General features: G+C 40.7%; 1 protein-coding gene across 3 annotated transcripts in view; it reads right to left on the minus strand.

Annotated features, from left to right (window-relative positions):
* The window catches only part of OPCML (opioid binding protein/cell adhesion molecule like), a 1,145,446-nt gene that overhangs the window by 889,886 nt on the left and 231,105 nt on the right, over nucleotides 1-24,455 (minus strand). The window contains exon 2 of one of the 3 annotated variants that reach the window (XM_055095121.3): nucleotides 9,657-9,821. The exons of the other annotated variants lie outside the window; for them this stretch is intronic. The gene's annotated coding sequence lies outside the window, so the exon portion shown is untranslated. The remainder of the gene's footprint in view (nucleotides 1-9,656; nucleotides 9,822-24,455) is intronic. 3 annotated transcript variants of the gene reach the window in all.

Genomic DNA, 24,455 nt, shown 5'->3' on the forward strand with positions numbered 1-24,455 from the left:
TGTTTCCAACTGCAGACCAGAGCTTTTCTGCAGAAATGTAATATCAACCATATGGCTCATTTTTTGCCATACATATAATTTTAAGTGTTCTAGAGGTCACATTTTAAAAAGCAAAAAAGATAAAGTAAAATTATTTTGAAATTTTAATTTAACCAAATGTATTTTTTTAATTCTTTTTCTTTTCTTTTCTTTCTTTCTTTCTTTCTTTCTTTCTTTCTTTCTTTCTTTCTTTCTTTCTTTCTTTTTTTTTAGAGATAAGGTTTCACTATGTTGCCCAGGCTGGTCTCAAACTCCTGGCCTCATGGGCTCCTCTCACCTTGGCCTCCCGACGTGCTGGGATTATAGCCATGAGCCATAACAAGTGGGCAAAATATTGCTTCGACATGCACAGGAACCAGATTTTAGCTGTTTGATAGCCCCCTGAGGCTCGTTCCCACCAGACCGGAAACAGTAACTACAGATATTGACTCTGATTTCTTTCATGGGAATGTTCAGAAAAAAAAAAAAAAAAAAAAAAAGACCAACAAATAAACAGATAAGCAGACAAAAATTGGTATGAACCAGTGTATAGAGGAGGCATGCAGAATGGGCTGCAGCGCCTGGGGCAGGGGCTCCCAGCAGACAGGCAGAACCAGGGGAGGCTTCTGGAGAGACCCCTGAGGCAGGCAGGACTTTCCAGGTCAGCAGGGGCCCGTGCAGGAAAGGAGGCAGAGAGCAGTGTGAGACTCAAGCAGGGCTGGCCATTCAAAGAGCTGTCCAGGTACCATGAAGGAAAACTGGAGAAGGAGGAAACTGTCAGAGCCCAAGGAACCTCTGCAGCCAGGCTCCTGATGTTTGGATTGCATCTTTGGGCTGTGGGGAGTGTTCCTGGTGTACTGGTTTCTGGCTCCCGCACCACAGCAGTCTTCTTGAGGACAGGCTCACAGCTGGCCATCTTTCTGTCCTGGCTGATGCTAACTACATGCTCTACTCCAGTTTAGCTCTTGATCTAACTCCACTTCCAAGAAGGATGAGAGCTGAGAACTTGGGTGGATTCTAAGCATCTTATTGTGTGTCCATGAGAGCACTGCAGCTTCCTGTGGTGAATGAAGGTGCTAAAGATGTGAGCCACTGTGAGGAATTCTCTCTGACCTCTGTCCTTCCACAGGCTAAGGCTGGCATGGAGAGAAGTGCTTTTAAAAGGCACTGGTCAGGCATCAAGCCTACCTCCTGTTCTCTCTGTGGATCTCCCTGGACTTCTGCTTCCTGGAGACTTAGCAGGTTATGCTGGCCTGGAGGTATTCCTGCTGGGGTCTCCTCCACCATGAGACAACCCATGGTCAAGTTGCCTGCCTCAGCGTCTAAGCAATGGGCAAATTCCTTAAGCTACCAGGCCCACTGTTTCTCAGCACTTGTGCTCCCAAAGTGGCATTTCCTCTGAAGTAGAGTGCTTTAGAAAAAAAGTGGAGGCAGACTCAACCACGAACCTGGGGAAATAGGAAATATGGACTGTTGCAGTGTAAGGCTACAGCTCACGTAAGAGGAGCTCACATCTTTGCATCTGTGGTTCTCAAACTGGGCTTTGTATTAAAATCATCTGGGAACTTTAAAAACATATGGACACCCAGGCTCTACCTTGGATCAATTAAATCAGAATCCCTTGGGGGTGCCGAGGGAAAAGCCCCTGAACACCACTGGTTTTGTTTGTTTGTTTTTGTTTTTTCAAATCTCCCAGGTGATTCTAATGAATAGCTAGAATTGAGAGAGACCTCTGCTTTCTATGTTGGGGTTAGCTCACAGGAGGCCAACTGCACTGGGGTGTCGGCCAAACGCTCATGGTAATTAAGAGCATGCATTTGTCTGACCTCGTCCCTTAGTGCAACTCTCATGGGCATCTTGAGGGGATAATAAGAAGCAAGACAAGAATAGCCAGCACAGTGCTGGGCCCAACCTGCTCAGGGACGCACATGTGGAACTCTTAGAACACAGTCACAGACATGCGGGGAGAAACTGAGGGCCCTGGGACATGGGTGAGAAAGTCACAGCCATGATTTTGATGAAGAATAATGCAGACCAGAATTATCCGAGGATTAGATGATGTGTTGCTTGTTTTTGTTGAAATGAGAGTATTGCAAATAATGGATTAGGTTGATACCATTTGTTAATTTGTTTTGGATAGTAAACCCTGATTTAGGAAATGTTCACATAAGAAATAAGGCAAATACTTATGATTCCTGACTTCTCCTTCATGTTTTGATAGAAATTTGATTTGATTTTAAAATTGACATATTAGTTTCACGCTATTCCCATCAGTACGGTCTTAGAGACTAGGGCTAGTTTCGTTGTTCTTTATTCACAGTTAAGGAAAGGGAGCTTGAGACAGGGGCGCTGAACTGAGCGCACTGAGGTTACACAGTTAATGTTTAAGCCTGGACATGAGCTACATTCTTGTTTCTTCTTCGTTGGTGTTTTAAAAATTCTAATGGCCCACGGACACCCACAGATAACCCTCTCTCCTCATCATATAAATGAAGGGTGCTGGGTCTGCACAGGTGCTGGGGGATTAACGTCCATTTCCCCCCTGGGCTGTTCTGACCCGGCCATCTAATCACTGTGGAGGCAACTGAGGAACCTTGGAAGAAAACTTGACCATGGGCACATCACAGAGAACCCTTTTCCCAGTGGAAAAATCTCCAGATCTTTTCCTTCCTAGCCCACTAAGAAGTTCTTCTCAAATCTCCTCAAATTCCGCAGTGACAAAGGCTGCATGCTTTTGAATGGGGCCCTACATGCAAGGAACATTCAGGAAAACCTGTGAATGCAGCATCACAAAGTTCTGTCTCAGCAGCTGCACTGCTTTTGCCCTGGCATTCAGTTGTATCTGGGCACCCGTGGAGACCCAGAGGGTAGGGCAGCCAGTGAGGGATGGTAGAGTTGCCACAGTTTCGTTCAACAAGAGCAGGAAAATGCTAGATGAGAGAGGTGACCATCAGCAGAGCATGGTGCCTGTAATTCAGATCACCTCCTGGCCTGTACCTGAGCCCTGAGGTGACTTTGAGTGCAATCAATGGACAAATCAAAACTCCAAGAGGTAATTTACTCTCCCCCATATGGACCATCAGAAAGAAAAGACTGATGCCTCTAGGATGTTGGGGGATGGGATGTGATAGTAAGTGTGGCAGCAGAAAAGAAGCCCAGGTCCCTGGGTGCATATAGGGCCACCCTCCATAGTCAGAGGCACTGCAGGCACCAGCCCCAGAGACCCCTGAGTGGCACCTGTGGCTGGTTTGGGATTGTGCCAGGAGATGTCACCAGACAACAGAAGGAGGAGAGCAAAAAACAACAGCCACCCCAGAAGCCCAGGAGCCCATTCCACAGAGTACATGGGCAGCATGCCCTGGCTTCCCAGAACTATTTGGAAAGGATTTCAGAAGAGCTTCCATTTCCACTGAGTGGGTGAAGGCAGAGCTTGAGAATGCCTTGTCTGGAATCTTCTTCCAATTACTTTAAGCCCTGTGAGGCCACAGCAATGGAGTTTCAAGAAGAAGCCGCAGCTTACATTGTTACTCTCCCAGGGCCACTTGAATTGTGCTAAGTCTCAACTCCTCAAAGTCAAGGTGTGTTTTCAGACATCAGCCTGAGATGCTCAGGTGAATATTATCAGCCGCAGGGATTTCTGGGAAAGAATGTTTCTTAAGTGTTTAAAATCACATCTCATAAATAGTTTCCTGCTTCGCTTGCATGTAACACCAACATTATTCATGCCACGTACAGCTCAATGCCCAAGGCTGTGTCATAAGACAAAAACCTGGGTTCTAATTCTGGCCCTGCCACTTACTAGCTCAACCACCAAAAGGCAAATTTTGGAGTTGTTTTGTTGATGTTCCTTTGCTTTTGTTTGTTTTATAAACTTCTTTGAAGCTGTTTCATCATCTCCAAAATCATGATAATGATCGATGCTTCATGGGGTGTCTGTCGGTTAAAGAGGATGCAGGAAGAGCTGTTGGCATAGGTGCTCCCCAACCCGAGAGATGAGCCCTGCGTCCACTGCGCCAGCATCCAGCCATGGACTGCCAAGGAGATCTACACCCTGGCCCCCTTCCCTTGGTGGTCAGCGTGCTGCTGGTGGGCACCCCTCAGGGGCTCAGCCCCTATCCTTCCCCAGGGAAAGCCGGTATCTACCGTCCTCCTAGAAAGGCAGCTGACATGGTTGCAGGTTCTGCGCACTGCATGCTCTGTGCATTTTCTCACCTCTTCCACCCATTATTCCATCTCCCCACACTCTTCCCACTGCTTCTTATTTTTTTGGCAAACGGTGAGATCACACAGGCTTATAGCCCTGGGGGAAGGTATTCCACAGCTGCTTTTGAGCCCCAGCCCTTCCAGCAGCCTGGGCATCTGAGCACAAATTGAACAACATTAATGAGACACCCAATCTCAGCATTTTACTCTCCAATGCTATTCTAAAATCTTCACAAAAAAGTTCAGGTGGTTCTTTTGAAGCTGCCCACACACATGCACACACACCAAGCCTCCCACCCCAGGACCGGTGGCCGGCTTGTGTGTGAGAAGCCAGCTCGCTCTGGATGTGCGATTCTGCAGTCTGTGAAGGCACAGTGGTAGATTACACAAGAGAATGGCCTTACAGTTTTATAAACTATTTATTAGGCCCGTCCTGGAGAGCTACATCAATATGGCCGTCGGTGAAGCAAAGCAGAAGCTATAAAAATATCATCTATCCCAAACAAGCTTCATAATCAAACAAAGCCCCGTGCTGGCTGGGACAGGCTTGTGTTCTGACACATAAGGGCCCTTTCCATCTTTAAAACAGACCATTAAAACACCAGAACACTTTGGCTCACAGAAGTCTAAATCAAAAGGGAGGGGAAAAAAGAGACATCTCTTTTCTCCAAGAGTAATAACGCCTTTTCCAGCTCCTGGAAAAGCTCATTGCGATAGAGATGCAATATTGCTTTTCCCATAGTGGCTTTTTCGTTTCTTTCCAATACCCAGAAAATCTTCCAGGGGTTCAACATTTCCACTTGTTTCCCTCTAGGAATCCCTTTCTTTTTACTCCACATGTACACAGTAGCTATGCGGCGATCCCTTCAATATTATTTTGTTGTTTTCCCAATAAATAAAGATATACAGTTTGATACATATTCCAGAAGGGAAATCATCATAATAATAATAACCTGAAGTAGAATGTTACCAGCCCAGTACTGTGCTCCAATTCCCCAAGGCAAAGGAACACAGGAGGCATGTCCGTACGCTGGGGTTTACTGTGATTAACATTTCCAGCCAGTGCTCCTCCAATTGGCTCCAAAACATGTCTTAATAAACTGCATTCCAAAAGCTCTTATATTTCCACCTTATTGCATTCTGCTAGAATGAGATATAATATGTGGACTCAAGGAAAAGTGACATTCAGTGAATGAGCTGCAGAGAGTTATATAAGGAAGCTAAATCTCACTCCCTACCACCTGGCATACTGCTTGTGGCTCCTTGTCATGATTCTAGAAATCAGTCTGCAACTAAAATTCATACATGGGAATGCTCTGCTTTGGACCGTGGGCTGGGGAAGAGAGGTGTGATATGCTTCTGAGAGGGCAGAAGGCAAAAGAGAGGAAGAAGGGCTGTAGAGGTGGTTGGTCCACTCAGAGTTGCACTCCCATGACAAGGTGCTCCATAAGGAAGTCTGAGAATGGAGACATGCACAACTGAGTAACTCAGAGCTAGGCAGATAATCCAGCACCTCAGTCTGGGAGAAGTTTTCTATGACATTTTGATTGTTTTTAGATCTGGGTAGAATTTTTGGACAAGAAGAAGAGACACGGGATGGACTGCAGAGCCTGAGCATACACATGCAAAGGACAGTCACGGCACCCCACGCTCTTTCCCTATCCCCCATTTTCAACCTTTATTTTCTTTCCATCATCCTGGAGATGCACACCCTCTGTGACCTAGGAGGTTGCATAGAGAGGAAAAAATAGTATCTGTGATCACATTTTCTTGTATTTACAAAACACAAGAAAGTACATTGACTGCGAAGTCCATGAGCCCTGAGGAAATGTGAATAGCTTTCAGACTGAAGAGTATTCACCCTGAGTATATGCCTGATAGGTAATTCTTAGAGGTGTGGGGGCCCTTCAAGTAATTGGCAGTAAACGCTGGCTACTAAGTAATAAATAACTAAATGTGTAGCATCTCTCCTTCCCATCTCAACCCTGCATGTGCCACGGAGAATCAAACACATGACAAAGAGTAAACGGATCTGAGTTCTGGACTCAGCCCACCCATGGTCACCTCCATCATCTCAGTCAAGTCAGTGACACTGTCTGGTTCCAATTTACCCCAAAACAGAAAGGATCAAGGCTGAGATACATCACACAACAGTGATCTTAAGGTCTGATCTGGAAGAGAAACCCACACAGTAAATCCACTAGCACACAGGTGCCCATTAGGGCTTGATGCAGGTGAGAGATGGTTGAAGAGTCTGTTCTCTTTGAGCATATTCCCCTTACATCCTAAAGAAAAAAAAAAAGACTTCAAACACACACACACACACACACACACACACACACACAAACACACAAGCATCCAGATGGTTTATGAAGAAGAAAAATATTGGAGCAGGTCTTTCACTTTCAAACTTCTCTTAGTAGCACAGCTGGATCTTCTGTGTGAGAAGAGTTAAGGGAATCTCAGTGAGAGCTGCTCACAGTGAAAATGATATGATTTTCTGGGATGTGGTGGAAAGAAGCACCGCCTCCCTGAAAAAGTCATCACTGTGGGTCCATGTGGTACCATAGCTTTAGACCACCGAGAGGGATTTTCATCACTGACAACAGCATGAAGCGGTGTTCTGCAGAGGCAAATGGGCACATGCAGAAATGACTCTCACACATCTGCTGGGAGGCAATCACACCCACAGATAGAACAGAGCAGTGGCCTCCCCTGGTGCTTGAGATCAGGGACTGAAGTCGCAAGGCTATACCAGGAAGAATTCTATCACTGCTGGGTAGCACCTGCCTTCTCCTCCTCTTCAGCTTGAGCCACCTCTTTTCCTTTCCAGTCCTTACTTCATCAATGTGGAGGTGGACCAAGTTGATAAGTTAATGCATAGGGTTAAAGGTCTCTTCATTTGTTGAACAAATATTTCTTAAGAATGTACACTTTTTCAAAAAAATATTAAACATTTCTTCATTGATGAAGAAGATGGACTTCTTCATGAGGAGGTGGACCAAGCTGATAATTTAGGCATCCTGATTCACACCCCCATTTGAAACAACCCATCACACAGCTAATATAATGTGCTATGGCTTCATCACAATTCTATTGACACAAACCAGGTGTGAGGTCTGCGGGATGCCACACCAAAAAGGGTAATGAATTAATATGGGCAAAACATGTTTCAAGGGCAAACCTGCAAACAGAAACTAACTTTCTTTTTTCTTTTTCTTTCTTTCTTTCTTTTTTTTTCCTTTTTTCTTTTTTTTGAGACTGAGTTTTGCTTTTGTCACCCAGGCTGGAATGCAATGGTGCAGTCTCGGCTCACTGCAACCTCCGCCTCCTGGGTTGAAGCAATTCTCCTGCCTCAGCCTCTCTAGTAGCTGGGATTACAGGCACCTGCCACCATGCCCAGATAATTATTGTATTTTTAGTAGAGATAGGGTTTCACCATGTTGGCCAGGCTGGTCTTGAACTCCTGACCTCAGGTGATCCACCTGCCTTGGCCTCCCAAAGTGCTGGGATTACAGGCATGAGCCACCACACCCAGCCTGCAAACAGAAAGCTTCAAACAACCTCTTTCACTGGGGGGATATTTTCATCATGTCACTCAGTAAATACCAAAGAGTAAAGAACGTCTAGTTAATGCATAGGTTGAAAGATTTCTTCAATTGTTGAGCAAATATTTCTTAAGAATCTACACTTTTCCAAGAAAATACTAAAAATTTCTTCATTGATAGAAGCGGTAAAACTAGGCATTCCAGGAGTCATACAAAGCTAAGGTAGGTAAGCTTACAAAATCCAAGAAGGCTGGCATTCCAGGCTTTACACCGATCTGAACTTTGATACAGGAGCATAGGCAGGATCTGAAAGTATGGTGGATGACAACTTCCTATTGCAGAATCTGTACTCTTAAGTGTGTAAGGAAATTACAAACAAGCAAAAAGATTACCAAACATCTTCAGTGAAAAACAATGCATTGTTTAGAGCATGCCTTACTGGGTTATTATTTTTTTCAAGTAAAAGCAAGTTTATTAGAGAAGTAAAGAGACCTAAGAATGGCCGCTCCCTAGACAGAGCACCCCAGAGGGCTGCTGGTTGGCTTGGGTTATTTCATTCTAGATGTTCCTTGCTTCTGAGCTATTTTACTACTCTATAAATTATAGATAATTGATAGCAATGCAAAATAGTTCTTGTCTAAAGACATATAAATGAATTCTATCTGGTACAGGTTCAGTTGACTTCCCTCAAATTCATAGAAAAAGCCAGTTTTTTGTCCATTTGCAAATCACAGTCAATAGTGCTATATTTCATATACATTTGCACTCCTTTGACTTACATTTTGAAACAAATATAACATCTGCCAGATTTCCTCATTAATGAGTTAAATAAAATATTTAATGATCATCTATTTTTGATCTATATGAGAATCATGATTTTAGTTATACTGAAAATTATCCCTTAACAAGTAAAGAGAGATGCTCCATGTATTTAAACTAATAAAGAACATAACATAAACATTAACCGCCATGGAATGTAAAACTGTGTCCGTAAATGATACAGAACTAGGATGATGAATGAAGGACACGTCCTCTGCCTGAATCCGAGTGATAAATTTCCTTTAGCCACATTTGGGTAACGTTTTCATTGATTTGGCAGAGGGAGGGGATTTCTGGTAGTAATATTCAAAATACACTGTCGTCCTGTCTGTATTTTATTTAGATTGAGGTCTGCAGTTAGTGGTTTATTTGCTTCCGGTGCAGATTCCAGTCATTTTCAGCCCATGTTTTGCCTTCACAGTCACCTGAATTAAAAGACTCCGCAGGTACTGTGGAGTGAGGTTCATGATTCTGGAAGCCCGCTCAACAATTACATTACAGACTCTGATCATAGAGGTGATAGAACAGTTTTGCAGTAACTTTTATGGAACGGTGCCTCAATGTACCATAAGCGATAGACACAAAGAAAATGTTAATTTCATTTCTCAGAATTGCATCACCCATTGTCCCTCTGTGCTTTTATTTTCCTGATGTCTTATACGATGCTTCCAACTCCTGCATAGAAGCGTGTGGAACTTTGTAATTCGGGAACAAGGCAGATTGACTTTTCTCAGACCCAACTGTGTATTCAACGGGTATATAAATAAAATACATTTTAAGACTGTTTTCTTCTATTTCATAAAAGGTAGACATTATTTGTGATGTCATTGGTAGAAATTAAATTATTATAATTCACTTAGATGTTTGGTTGAAGTTCGCTTTTAGTAAATAGATTAACATAGAATTCATGAGAACCCACACAATAATTTGACGTACAGAGGTAAAATGATGGTTTTTTGGCCTTCAGTTCCCAGGAATTGCTCATAATTGTATCATTGACACTGATCCAAAACTCACATTTATTTTACCATGAACAGATGCAAACCCATTAACAGTGAACACTCATACCTCCATGTGCCCCGCCATGCTGCAGGAGCCAAAAGATGGAATGGGACCACTTGGGAAGGATGAATAGGAACTGGCCAAAGACTTCCTTCCAATGGGATTGACAGGTAGGTAGGCTTCTGAGGTCTGTCCTGAAGAAGCTCAAAACAATAATCAAATATCACTTACCTAGGGAAAGACAAAGGGAAAAGGGATAGAGAATAAGGTGGGTTAGAGTTTACTGCAACCACCTTATATTCCACTGAGATTATCTATTTTAAGCAAAGGGATGTTTAGTGCAATGCAAATTATCCACAAGCTCCAAGTAAAACCCAAGTTTTAAATACCCAGGTAAAGGTCAGTTGTGAAAATGGAACTTTGTTGCAAAGGCCATGCACCCTGCTGTTTGTTTTCTTTTCTGTACTGGCATTCTTATACAGGTGCATTTAACTACTACTAGAACATAGGCCTTGTAACAAGGGACTGATTGGGGACTCTGTGATGTGCCAAGGAAAGGAGAAAAAATGCAAACGTCCCAGCTGCCTTAACCATTATGGAGGTTCTGTAGCTATGTGGTTCAGATGCTGAGAAGATTGAACTAATAAAAAAGAAACGAGAGAACTGTCATCACAGATTACATAGTATTTATCCAAAAATCTGTTCATTATAGATATTTGCAAGACAAATGGGTTTTTAGCCAGGAATGGCAGCATTTTCCTCCTGGTAAGTGTATAATGAGGCACCCAATTTGTCTAGAGCATGATCTCTCTCTCTTTTAAAAAACATATGCGTGGCTCTAAATCTTAGTAAAATTCCTGAAAACATCCATTAGGAGGTCAGCAAAAAAAGTTGAATTCGTAAAGTTCTTTACAATTTACAGAGGATTTTCATAGGCACTGTCTCCTTTGATTTTTATGGCAACATTTTACTATGGGTAGAATAGGTATTATTACTGTTCCCTCCTCCCCTTCTTTCTCCAATTTCTCATCCTCTTCCTTCTATTTCTCCCCCTTCTCCTCCTTCTCCCCTTCTTTCTTCTTCATTCCTTCCTGCTTCTCCTCTTACTCCTCCTTCTTCATCTCCTCCTTTTCCTTCTTCTTTATAAGTAACATAGGGCCCAATTTGATTCATCAGCTTGCTCAAAATCACACTCATGTCTAGTGGTAGTTCCAGGGCTTGAATTGTGTTCTTCAGGTTTCATATTGCTTTCTCTTGCTCCCTTGATCAAATCCCAGACACAGTATAAAGACAGCCAAGAAGAAAGATAGGGAGGGAGAGCAGGAGAAAGGAGCAGAGAGGAAATAGATAAATTGAGGAAGAGAGGGATGGTAAAAATAAGGAAGTAAGAAAGACAGAAAATGGTAAAAATCATCAAATATTTGGAGCAAATTCTTCATTAAATAAATATGTTCAAGTAAAGAGCATAGAAAAGTACCTGGCATGTAGAAAACTCCATACAAGTAGTTGCTATTATTCATTTTAAAAAAAATTCTATTGACCCAAGGAAAACTTGACTAGAACAGAGGATGCCATCCCTACAATGGCTCCTCTTGGTCTCTCTGCCTTAACATCAAAATGATACTGGTCAAAGGAATAACTGTGTCCGAGAAATGTCATTCCACAGGGGAAAAAAAACTCTAAAAAAAAAACCATTTTTTGGTCATGTTTTAATCTCTTGACATGGACAAATGGTTGATTCCTGGCCTGCTCACCAGCAACAACGTACTAGACACTTTGTTGTCTCCCAGTAGCCCCAATGAACCTTGACTTTCTTCTCAGGCAGCTACAAGAGTCTCAAGCTTACTTGACATCTACATTGCACATCAGACTGCTTGTGTGATAACAAAAGCGGCCATAATAAATGTCATAAAACAAGATATGCGCTGGAGGTGCAGAAAGAGGAAACAGTCAACTTTCATATATAACTACAAATTTCTCTGTATTATGGCCATTATTTGACTAGAGAAGGGAGTTCTTAGACCCAGATCAGCAGGAAAAAAAAAAAAATGAAAGGGGACTTGGTGTAGTATCATAGGGTCATCTTATTTGTAGCTTTTTATTGAAAAGTAATTATAGCCTTATTCAATTATGACCCAAATGCACCTAATCCCCTCATAAATGCTTCTTATTCACCACCCAGCACTTTCTGACACTGCTGGCCAAATAAATGGTGGCTGTTTCTACCTGGGTGATGGCAAAGCTGTTAATTGTAACACTCCATGAAACTTAATTATGCAAAACAAAGAGGCAACTCTGGAGCCATTAATCAGAGGTTTCATTCAGAAGTAATTTGTTGCTGGGACCCAAAGAACTGTTCTTCTGGTTCCTTCCACTGTGCTGCACTAATAGTTAATCCCTGGCTTTAATGGAAGTTGCTGGGGTTAAGCTCTGAGGCCAATAGTGGCAAAGCAGCTTATGAACATCACCTTGCTTATTAGTGGGCAGACACCTAATTTCTTCTACTTAAGTCACCTTTAATTACAGCAACCAGAAACCAATACCATCCACGAATTATCAAGAACAAGTGCCCAATCACTTATTTCCCAATTGCCTAAAGGCAGAACAAGAGAAAATGGGTAGATTATTAAAAGTGAGTTAATATGTATGAGAAAGTTAGAACAAGCATACCTGAAATTGACAGAAGAAAATAATTTATACCATCTCTGAATATCTCCAGAAAGAAAATACTGTACCTAGCTTTTTATTAGGGAGGATTTCAGTATTTCCTCCTAAGTAGATGAAGGGGTCAAATTATTAGGATGACCTGGATGGTGCCTGAGGAGCTCCATACTTGTTTGTGATGAAGAGCAGGTGAACGGGAAGAGGAGGAAAGAAGGGATCCCTACCTAGAAAAAATAATTAAATACCGCCACGACCACCACTAACATCAGCACCATCATTAAAGCCCTTCAGTGAAGTTGAGGGTCCTTGGTATAAATCTCCATACCGATTCATTCACCCCTTATAAATTACTCCCTGTGCTAATTAAATTCTGCAGACACAAAGATGCACATGCCACGGTCCTTTCTTTCAGTGAGCTCACAGTCAAATGCAGAAGAGCTGCAAAGCAAAGGAGTAGGAACAGCAGTACAGACAGAGGGGAATCACCATGGCAGAACTTAGGAAGAGTTCAGAAGCAGAGCATCAGAAATCATCAAAGGAGAAAAGAAATGAAGGATCATGGAGGTGTAAAGATTAACTGACTGAGAGATTAAGGAGAAAGGGAGTTTTCAAGTAAATAAAGTAGAAAAATGAGAAGAGCTTGGAATGAGGAAAAACCAGCCCCCTGATGCCAAACTGACGTTCATGCTTCTCCCCTGCTGCTCTTGTGTGGACTCTATTTTCAAGGCAAGGTGGTCTCCTTTTTTGTCCCCCAAACATCCTTGCTTAGCCCCTCTTCCAAACCTTTGCTTGTGCTTTACCTGTCAGTGATGCATTCCTCTGTATTTTTCCAAATTCTGCCTATTCTTTCAAAGTAAGGGTGCCTCAAGGTCAAGTGATTTGTTTCTTCTACAGCACAATATTGTCCATATCACTCATGTGTCACCAAATCACAATACTTCCTGATGAGGTGTCTAATTTTAAAAGATGGGAATAGTGTGGTGAGCAGAATCATAGCTTCTAAGGATATCAGGCCTTTTCCCTGGAACTTGTAAACATCGTTTTATATGAGGAGAAGGGGTCTTTGCAGCTATGGTTAAGTTAACATGGAGATGGAGATATTGCCCTGGATTTTTTTGGTGGACTCTGAACACCATCACAAGTGTTCCCTTAAGAGGGAGGCAGAGCATGATTTCATAAGGACAGAAGAGGAGGAAGCAATGCTACCACATAGGCAGAGACTGGAGTGGTGCGGGCACAAGCCAAGGCATGTGGGCAGCCGCCAGAAGCTGGAAGAGAGGAGAAAAGGACTCTCCTGAGAGTCTCCAGGAGTACAGCCAGTCAACATGGAGATTTTGGCTCAGTGATACTAATTTTGGACTTCTGGCCTCTGGAACTGTCACAGAATAAATTTATGTTATTTCAAACCACCAGGTTTATGGTAATTGTTAGAGTAGCCATAAGAAACTGACACAGATGTACAGGGTGGCTACACATGCAGAATTTTGTTTATGCTCATCAGCCTAGCAGGATTCTAACAGCTCTCCTTTCACTCTCAAAACAGTTCTAGTTTGGTGATAAACTATATAGTCACCCTAGATATGGATGGTATTTTAGTCTTTGTTACATCATCCATGGTACAATTAACACAATCCCATGCCTAGAGTAGGCATGCAATATATAGTTTTTGAAGTACAGAGGAAAAAGTCTGTCATTTTAGAAATAATTTGCTCACAAGCTTTTCTACAAATTTTGGAAACAAGGAATTACTTTGGTGGCTGAAGTAGAGAGAATCTTCTCAGAGATATTTATTGCTTAAAGATGAGGTTTTCAATTTGGTCTCACCACAAAAATCCTAATTTGAGGTTTGTTCCAAAATGAATACAGGTCTCAATTCCAGGTTGTATTTTTTTAATTGATAACATTGAAAGCTTTTGTTAGGGATGAGGACATGTTCCATATGTTTAGGTAAATGTGGTTTTAAGTCTTTCTTGGCTTTATTTCAGAAGAAATATCTATGTAAACTTTTTTGATAAAATCGGAGGGGGAAACTGGAAGTCTCACTTAAAATAATTCTTTGACATGCGCTTAGGTAGTGTACCTGGACTCCTTCAGAGTAAATGTCTGCTTGTTTGTTCATATTTATGTGTGGAGGGTGGGGAAACAATCAGACAACAACTTAATTTGGACACTGAACATATACAAGATAGTATGAAGAGGCATTAAAAAAAGTTAACATAATTTCAGCCAATGACATCTTCTGGATCCATAGTCAGAAACTATGTGGACTCAAATTGCAAATACCCATGAATGTGAATTATTATATACTAGGCACTGGAAAATGTAAAAAGTAGAATATTTAGTCCACATACGTAATTTTGTTGGAGACACGAAAAGCTTGGAAAGACATAGAAGATGTTAATCAATCCAAGGTCAATGCAAGACTTTATTGTGCTAAGTTACATGATTCTGACTATAAGCGTCAGAAAAATTAGGAGAAGGAAGAGTCCATTGTGAGCTAAGATAACTGCTAAAAGCTTCTGATATGGCTTGGCTCTGTGTCCCCACCCAGATCTCACCTTGAATTGTAATCTCCATAATCCCCTCATTTCCAGGGCAGGACCAGGTGGAGGTAATTGAATCACAGGGGCGGTTCCCCCATGCTGTTCTCATGATAGTGAGTTCTCGGGAGATCTGTTGGTTTTGTAAGCATCTGTCATTTCCCCTGCCGGCTCTCATTCTCTCTCCTGCCACCCTGTGAAGAGGTGCCTTCCACCATGATTGTAAGTTTCCTGAGGCCTTCCCTGCCATGTGGAACTGTGAGTCAATTAAATCTCATTCCTTTATAAATTACCCAGCCTCGGGTATTTCTTCATAGCAAAGTGAGAATGGACTAATTCAGCTTCATACAGAGAAGCGAAATGACCTGGTGTGTGAACACATGTAGGATTCACACTGGCATTCAAAGGGCAGGCGGGGTGGTGGGCAAGGCTACTTCAGGTAACAGTATATGACAGAAATTTCACACGGCACATGCAAGGAGCACCACACAACACCTTTGCCTCAGCATTAACTACTGCATTTGGTTTAAAATACATGTTATAATATTTCTGAAACCTCATATATCTTAGAACTCATTCCTCCCTATTCCTCGAGGTAACGTGAAAATTTCAACCTACCCTCTGAATCTAAATTCTTATGAATTGAGCTGATTAGAAAAGATTCTCACAATTTAAAGAGATGTTACATATTGGGATGTAGTGACGCAAATTCATTTAGATAAATTTAATTAAGAAAGATCACACAAACCTCTTCCTTTCTCTAATGCTACTGAATTAAATCAACATAGGAATGATTAATTTGACAACATACTAAAATGCCAAGATTTTCCATTGACTAACACTCTTCACGAACTAATTGTGTTTGGATATCGGTTATTGAGCAAAATACCTGAATATTGGATGACTTAGGCTGATCGTGGTTATGAAATATTTGCAAATAAATAAGCATTGTGAAGTAAGTGAAAAATATCTGGAAAGAAAATGCAGCCCAAAAGTAAATACACTGAAGTATGTTTTTAGATAATGAAGTTGGAGCAAAAGAGGGAAAATATGAGCCCCCATAGTGCACAGGAAAGACAATTAAGACACAGAAATGGAGGTTGGCATAAGGGAAGAGCAGCACTTCAAAAGTATTTAAGCATGTAGATCCAATTTCCTTACCAGGAGGCAATCATAAGCATTGCACGAGAAGAGAAACTCTAACAAAAATGTGCCTTATCACTTGCTTTCTACCTTCATCTACCTACTGCACAACAGAATGCAAATGGTAAACTAGAAGGTTTCATGATTGCTAATTGCTGAGTCTGCTATTCATTGTGGTTGGCCTGTTGGTTCATCAGTGTTTCACTAAATAATAGAGCGAGAAAGTCTAGCAACAAAACAAAGAACACCTGGATTCTATTAATAACTTGCATCACAATGGATATTTGAATCCAGTCTGATGTCGAATGAGACTTGCATAAAATATGCTACCATATGTGTTCTAAGATTGACCTTGGCCTATTATTGAGGGTACGTTATTGATAAACTGATGTTACTCATTTACTAGTTAGCACAAATTAATAATGAGAGAGCAGCTTGAAATGTGGGGATGATGAGAACTCCAGAAAGTTTGTAGAAACAAAAAAAAAAGGTGGAAGACACTGTTGAATAGAAGAAAAGTTGCAGAATAGGGTCACCTAGGGCAAATGATGCACACACACAGCAAGTGTCTCTGTGTTATCCATTCCATGCTGTCAGAGCAAAGAATGGAAGCCTGAAAACTATATTGCTATCACTCTATGTTTTTGGTTGTAGATTTAAACTTTAATAACTACTGGAACATTTAATGTGAAAATTACTCTTCCTAAGTCACGTTTATGCGTCAAATTTTTAACTGATAGAATTGATAAATTTGGGTACTGTCCTTTCTATTTTACAAGGCTCTTTGAAATTTAGAGATGTTCGCACAAGGGAATAGTGCACTACATGACTGAATCCACAAGGGAGGTAAGCGTCTACTGCCAACAGCTCTAGCATGGGTAGGCCCATAAATGCAGCAAACGTCTGCTGGGACATGAAGCTTACATTCACTATAATGTAGCCCTTAATTGTAGGATAACAATAAGAGGGATGCAAGGTATCTGAATAATCACATAACATTTATGGAGCTCAGCTTCTTGGCCCGTTTCCTTCTTAGAATACAAAAGACCTGACAGGCCTGGAGGACAGAATAAACTTAGTAAACAGCAGACACTATGCTAAGCACTTCACAACAGTCCCATGAACTGGGACCTGTTATGCCTTCCATTTTACAGATGCAAAAGCAATGCCAGAGAAAGGATGCAATTGCAGCTCCACAACGTGTGCTTGGATACCACCATGTGCTTAGCCATTCGATGCCAATGCCTTCTTGAACTCTTGGCCTCCCAAGTGCTAAGATTACAGACATGAGCCCCTGCGCCCAGACCCAATGCCTTCTTGAAGCAAAAGTGTGAAAACATGGAATATCCCAAGCGTCTGGGCCAAGATGAAGGAAGGTAGCCTAAAAATCCCTGAATATGGCAGGAGAATTGATTAAGGGACACAAATGTTGCCATGGAAAGTAAACAACCAATGCCCAGTATCTTGGCCCACATACCTTAACCACCACGTAACCCCTTCCTTTTCAAAAACACTTTTGAGGGATTTTTCCTCATGAAAATGAATTTCAAATTATGAAATTGAGTTGATACTAAAGTAAAATTCATTCACAGCAATTTGCTGTATAGTCAAATATCTTGAATTCTGTCTTAAGTGTAAAGAGACCCACCTACACCAAGATATGAACTATATGAACTACAGTCTCAAAACTGCAACTCAGATGGACTAAGCAACGCCCCTGCCCTGCAGCTTTTCATGCAGAGAGTGATAAGCAGAGTCTGATTCCTAACTTCATTCTCCCTCATTACAATCACTATCTCTTTCTCCTATTCCTATCAAAGGAGAAAAAAAAACCTTTCTCTTAATATTTATCTCACAGAGATGTTGTGAGTATTACACAAGATAGCAGACATGAAGCAGGCACAGTGACTGTCTTAGAGGGATGTAATGAACACTTATTATTATAAGGTTCTTCAGATTCATGGGCTTCCCCCTGTACCCGCCTCCAAGGACGACCACAACAACATGAGGATGTCAACACTGGAAAAGGATGACTGACTCACAAGTATTTTCATTGCATGTGGAAATAGACCAAGCCCTGTGGGAGGTTAAAGAGCCTTCCCTTCAGCTAAGAACACAGAGAACTCAAATAAAAATACCATAAAATACAGGAAGTCTGACTGTGAGAATTATTTAAGTGCCTTGCACATGGATATGTAGTTACGTTTAATTAAATCAATAGCTTTAAGTGATTGCCTATTACAGCCATGCTTACCATTCTCCCTAATCTGTTTTCTAAGGCCAAATTTTGCCACCCTTTTCTCTCATATTTCCTGACGTATAGATTTACATTAGGGTTCCCCTCCACCCCATTTATGTAGACCAGCGTCTGCTCTCTTCTTCCCTGAGTAATTAATAACTATGCATGTTCCCAGGGCATCCTGGGACCTCCTTCCGCAGGCGTTCCCTCAGAGCAGTAGTCTTTTTCTGTTGATCATAGGCAGTTCATCTTAGAACTACACAAGTGGGAGCCAAGATCAATGGCAACCTGATTTACAGCAGCTCTTACCAACAGCTTGTGGAAATTAGAAATAAATATGGGGTCAAACGACTCACCAGTAATTTGACATTGGTAAATCTGGCTTATTTAGAAGTCTTAAATAATAAGGACCTTCACATCGTTATTTCAACTGAAAGAACGTCAGTGCTTTGCCTTAAGAGCCTTTGAAAGCTGAAAAGGTGATTTAAGGTATATTACCATTAGAAGTATTTTTCTATTATCTTAAGTATTGCAATGCATCTGAATTGGTAGCACAGTAGTGTAACCATTCACAGCCCTAACTGGCATACATCAGTAGAAAGACCCATAGAAGAACTGCCCTTGGTCCTGAAATCATGAGTGCAGCCCAGCTCCGTGTTTCTGTTTTCAGGTTGTATTACAAGTCAACAAAACAGGTGTCTGTGTTTCTGAGTACTCTGGAAATACCATAATGACGCAGCAAAATACCACAACAAAGTAATTCAGAAGCTTCATGGATTAAATGAGACAGAAGCAATGCAAAATATCAAACAATGACAATGTCATAACCAAATATACTATTTTAAGAAGACTATGGTGCTTAATTTTGAATAATGATTTGACGTGCTCATTCTAAAATTGACATTGATTTCAATTTAAAAAGGAAAATCTCTTGTCTTGGAATAGGTATAAAATATGAGTTTTGAACATATGGGGCAACTTAGCAGAGGCAGCAGTATATACGTGTGAGATGTAGTCTCCATATTCTGCAAAAGTTGTACTGTGATACACAATGACAAAACTGAAAATGTTATATAACTGTACTAAAATCTGATAAAATGTGAAAACAGCTCTCAAGGGGGAAATGTAGTCCATCTCACCTTCTAAGAGTTCAGTTAAATGATGAAGGGGTTGAAAGTGTGGACCCAGTTTTGAAATAGCACAGGGAAAGGCATTCTACAAATTGATGTGGTTCATAATTTGCCTGACATAAGAGCTACTCTTCATGCCTAGCAAAAATTTTCCATGCCAGAATCTGATTCTGTTTCTTCTCCTGGTTTTATCCTTAACCAAGACACATACAGCTGGCCATGTAATAGGTATCATACAATTGAAAATTGCCTGATCAACTTCAGGGCAGTATCTGTGTGGTTAGTAGATAACCCTGTACCACGAATGTAGTGGATAAGTTATGACATCTTTAAGAAACATTCAATAACTTGGTAACATGATACAGACTTGAGGCTGGACGGTCATGGTCACCTCTGCTCTCCTCTACCTTCCTCCGCTGTTCCTCCCCTCCTTCCCTCATTGAATTTCATAGGCATAGCGCTTCACAACATTTATATATCCATTTCGAAAGTAAAAGTAAATGAATGTCAGAGGCAGCAACATAGGTGGTAGTCAAAGCTAGGGAAAATGAGAAGCAAAGAGAAGGAAGTGGCATAAGAGATGAAATTCAACTCCCTAGTTTTTAGACAGGAAGAATCTATGTCTGAAGAAGATGAAATGGCATGATAGGGGTTACGCAGGTGGTCATGCATATGGCCAAAAGCAGAATGAATCTTCTAGTTTTGATTTCTACGTCCTTTCTGCTGTATTATGTTACAAAATATGTTTATACACATTTTACAGTGTACATAATACATATATAAAAGAGTACCCACGGAAAAGACTGATGTAGACAAAATTTGTTTTTCTGGCACTATACTTGTCCTTTCTTTTTCTTTTGGCTGTCCCCATGACCATGATGAACACACTGTTATCCTTCCTGACTCAGGTCAAACATCAGCTGTTCTGACCCTCCATGTTAGACCCAACCCAGGGAAGGAGACTGGGGCAAGAGCAACAGCAGCAACTTAGGTTTTAGATGTTCTTATCAAGTAGCAAACTGGGATTGAACTCAGGTGTGTTTTGATTCCAATATCTGCAACATGAACTGTGCCACATTCACAGTGGAAGTTTAACAAAGATGACCTTCAAAAAGTGCTTGATCCATGGTAGACAAGCAACCAATCTTATTTATGCTTTCTCTTGTTTCCAAGTTTTTTTTTAATTTTACTTCCCAAGCAAGATATCACTGACTTACTACTCTCAGAGTAATTTTATTAATCAAAAGTTGTATACCTTTTTTTTTAAGTCAATGAACATATATGGAGTTCTGAGTCACGTTTAGTATAAGAGCTAGAAATCTAACAATGAAAAGACGAGATAAAAGCCAGATTGGGAAGAACTTTATATGCAATACCAAACACTTGAGCCTTTGTCTTATGGGCTCAAGGGAGATACGGAGAATATTAAGCAGTAGAGCAATAGAATCTGATTTTTATTTTAAGTGAATAAATCTGACTACCATGTGAAAAATGTATCCAAGGTGAACAAAAATCACCAGCAATACCTGTTTCAGTGGTTTAACCAGCAGATAAAGAAGTCTTAGTTTATACCATAGACTCTTAGAGGAAGAAAAACAAAAAGAACTGTACACCAACATTGTACTTTAGTTTTTTTCTTCCTTATAGAATTAAGGATTACACAAGTATGAAACAACTTAATATTAGGGTTAAATAAAGAAAGAAATTATAGATCATCACTGCCAGATTTCTTACTTGGAGAAAGAGGATTCAAATAAGAAAAGGAGAAGTGACTAGAATAAACCCTGTGGAGCTGAGTAGAGTCAAAGCTATCAATATGGACTCATGGGATTTAAAAACATACTGCAGATATATACAAAGATAGAACAATAGATAGATACAGCTGTGTTTATGTATGAGTTAGTACACATCCATACATTTCCCAGCCCCATTCACTCAGAGAAACTAGATGCAGTTAACCCACAGTAACAATGAGCACACCCAGCACCAAGATCTTGGTTTCTACATACCATTCATCAATACAAAAAAACAAATACCATTAATCAATACAGATAACAAGGCCTGGCAGAGTTCAGGATTAAGAATGGAAAAATATGAGTCTGTAGCACATTTTGGTGCTGAAAAGTATAAAAACAATCTTTAAAAAATAGAGATGTGTAACATTAAAACACCAAAGAGCCAACTTCAAAGAGTTCACAATAACTAAAATTGGAGCAACTTGAAAAGTGAAAAAATAACAAAGATTAAAATAACAGCCATGAGTTCACATTGATATAAACAAATAAATGAATACTTAAATAAATGGAGGAGTAGACCATTCTTCCTTGAAGAAGAATTCCAATTAACAAACATAGAAAGAATGGGGGAAACAGAAAAGCACCATTAGAAGTTTACAGTAATGATTGCTTCAGACAAGAACCACTGATGAATACTCAAAAAAATGGGCAGAAGTTTAAGCAGAAACAAGATATGTTTCTCTCTACAAATATTTACAAAGGGAATAAAGGAACTGTGCAATGAAGAATTCTGGCAGATACTGCATTCACCAAGGGATCAGGGATAACATCACCAGTTGAGGAACACATGTCAATCTCATATACCAGCTGCTGTCATGAACTGTGAAGGGCACAAGATCTCTTTGGTGTCCTTCCCAATAATTTATAATCTCATACTAATCATCATGAGAAAACATCAGTTAAATCCCAATTGTGGAATATTGTACAAAGCAATGAACCAGTACTCTGAAAGTATCAAGGTCACAAAAGACAAGCAAAGACTAAAAACCTGTCACAGATTGGAGAATACTAAATGCAGAAGAAGACACGACAACTAAATGCAATGTGGGATCCTGGATTGAATCTTGTGACAGAAAACAGAACTGAACATGGCATTTATGGGAAAATGGTTAACATTCTAATATGTTCTGTAGATTAGTTAACAGGATTGTGCCAAGGTTAATTTCTTAGTTTTGATAATTATTCTATGGTTATATAGAATGTTGACATGAGGAGAAACTGGAGGAAAAGTGTATGGGACCCCTGAATGTTCTCCAGAATAAAGGTTAAGCAAACTTGTAGACAGTGGAACTGGAGATGGATAGAGGACAGGGGAGCAGAATCCATAAGACCAGTGATAGATGAGATGATGAGTGCTTACTGACCCAAGGATGAGTGATGTCTATTGGTGGGGAAGTCAGGTGGGAATGCAATGCTTGAAGGGCAATGAGGACTTCATTCTGGGACATGCTGACTTTGAGGTGCTTCTGGGACATCCAGATGGACATGCAAATGAGGCCGTTTGATAAATGTGTCTAGAGTACAAGAGAGAGATGTAAATTGGAAATATAAATTGTGAAGTAGTCAGCATCTAGAAATTCGTTAGAGACACGAAGATGGATAAAATCATAGAGAAAGAACCTGAATGATGAAGAGAAAGGAGTCTGGAGGGTGAAACTGAAATTTAACTCTTGTTCACACAAATCTGATTTCACAAACTTTTGTGGAAAAGGGGTATGGCTTACTCATTTTTGTAGTGATACAACTTAGTATTTGCCTGGAAAATGACATGGGCCCATAAATGTGTACTGAACATATGTTTGCATGCACAAATTAATGAAGAAATGAATCTCTCTCCTTGGACGTGGGGATTATATGGAAGTTTCAGTCTCTCTCTATGCATATTTCAGTCTGTCAGCTCAGCTCATGATGCCTGAATCTCAGATTTTATTTAAAAGGCATTTCCCTTAGTTTAAAAATCTAGGTAATTGGCAGAATGGATACCTCAAAGCAAGTTATACTTTATGGCATAAGGTCAGGTGATATATATTCCCCTCACCATTTCTTAGAGAATGGTAAAATCATCAACAGTCTTATTTTCTTTTTAATGTGGAAAATGCTTTTTTGGGCCCTGTACTTTCCCAGCAGGCCTTTTCCAGAACAAAGAGGGGCTCACTTCAGTCCCCTTTCATAGTTATTGCTAAATGCCCAAGCACTATTCTTCCCCGGAAGTACTGTTCCTACCCAGGGTTCAGGTGGAATGAGTCAACCCACCTTAAGTGAGAATCCTCAGCCTGAAATCCTGGCTCAAATAGAAAACAGCATCTCACTCTCACCTACAAGTCCTCACACAATGTGGAGTTCCTGCCTTGTGCTACCCAGCACTTCCAGGTAACACTGTGTGCTATGCAAATATTCTGCTAACATACTTTGCTTTGTTCTGGAAAACAGTGAAATATAATGATATTTTAAAAGATGAGTGGCTGCTGAAATCCCCATAACATTGCACTATTTGAGAAAATAGAGCTTACCTGAATATTTTAGGCTTAACAATTGCCAACCAGATGGCAGGCAGCAATATAAAAGGTATTACAAAGCTCCAACTCCTTATGCGTGTCATTTAGTAGGATATTGTGCTCAGAATCCTGTTTCATCACTGTTGTGTTAGTTACTCCCCTCCCCACCTTTCAGCTTTCTTTTCTCATGCCAACACTTCAGGGAAAAACATCATTTTAAAGCATTGCTTTGGATTTCTAATTCATTATCTTCATGTTTATTGGCATTTTCCTTGAAGCTCTTCTAGGGGTAGAAATTAGGGAAGAGAGGTGGTTTACTAGGAGGGCAAAAGATGTGAGTTCAGAAGAAGAGATGCAGAACACACTTATTCTTCTTGTTATGCAACATAACAGCTTTTCCTCCAGTTTGTTGAAAGCACTGAGAATTTAGCCCAGACTTTCTAGTGATTTTAGGCATCAAAACTGCATCATTAGTGGTGAGGTCTTAGGATTCTAAAAGCAAAATGCTCAGCTGGTGTTCGAACAGAAGCTCAGGTACAATGGGATGGGGTGTTTGGGTCAAATCCAGCTGTAGGAGAAGAAATAAACTCTAAATAGGAAGACAGGACGTAGTGTTCTAAAAAATGTATGATTCAGAGGGATCAAGAAAGAGACATTTCAAGCAATTTAGGAAGCTAAGATGGAATGGGGCAGGCTGGCCACCCACAGGAGTGAATGTGGCCTAGCAGCAGATAGAAGGGCCCACACTGTGGGCAGGAGTCCATTGTCTGAGAGCAAGTCAAAGTCAAGGCCCAGGTTTGGGGAAACTGGGGCATAGAGAAATTACTAAAGTAGACATTCAGGCATGGACACAAGGAG

Source organism: Pan paniscus, chromosome 9, assembly GCF_029289425.2.
Source record: "Pan paniscus chromosome 9, NHGRI_mPanPan1-v2.0_pri, whole genome shotgun sequence".
Classification (NCBI taxonomy): domain Eukaryota; kingdom Metazoa; phylum Chordata; class Mammalia; order Primates; family Hominidae; genus Pan; species Pan paniscus.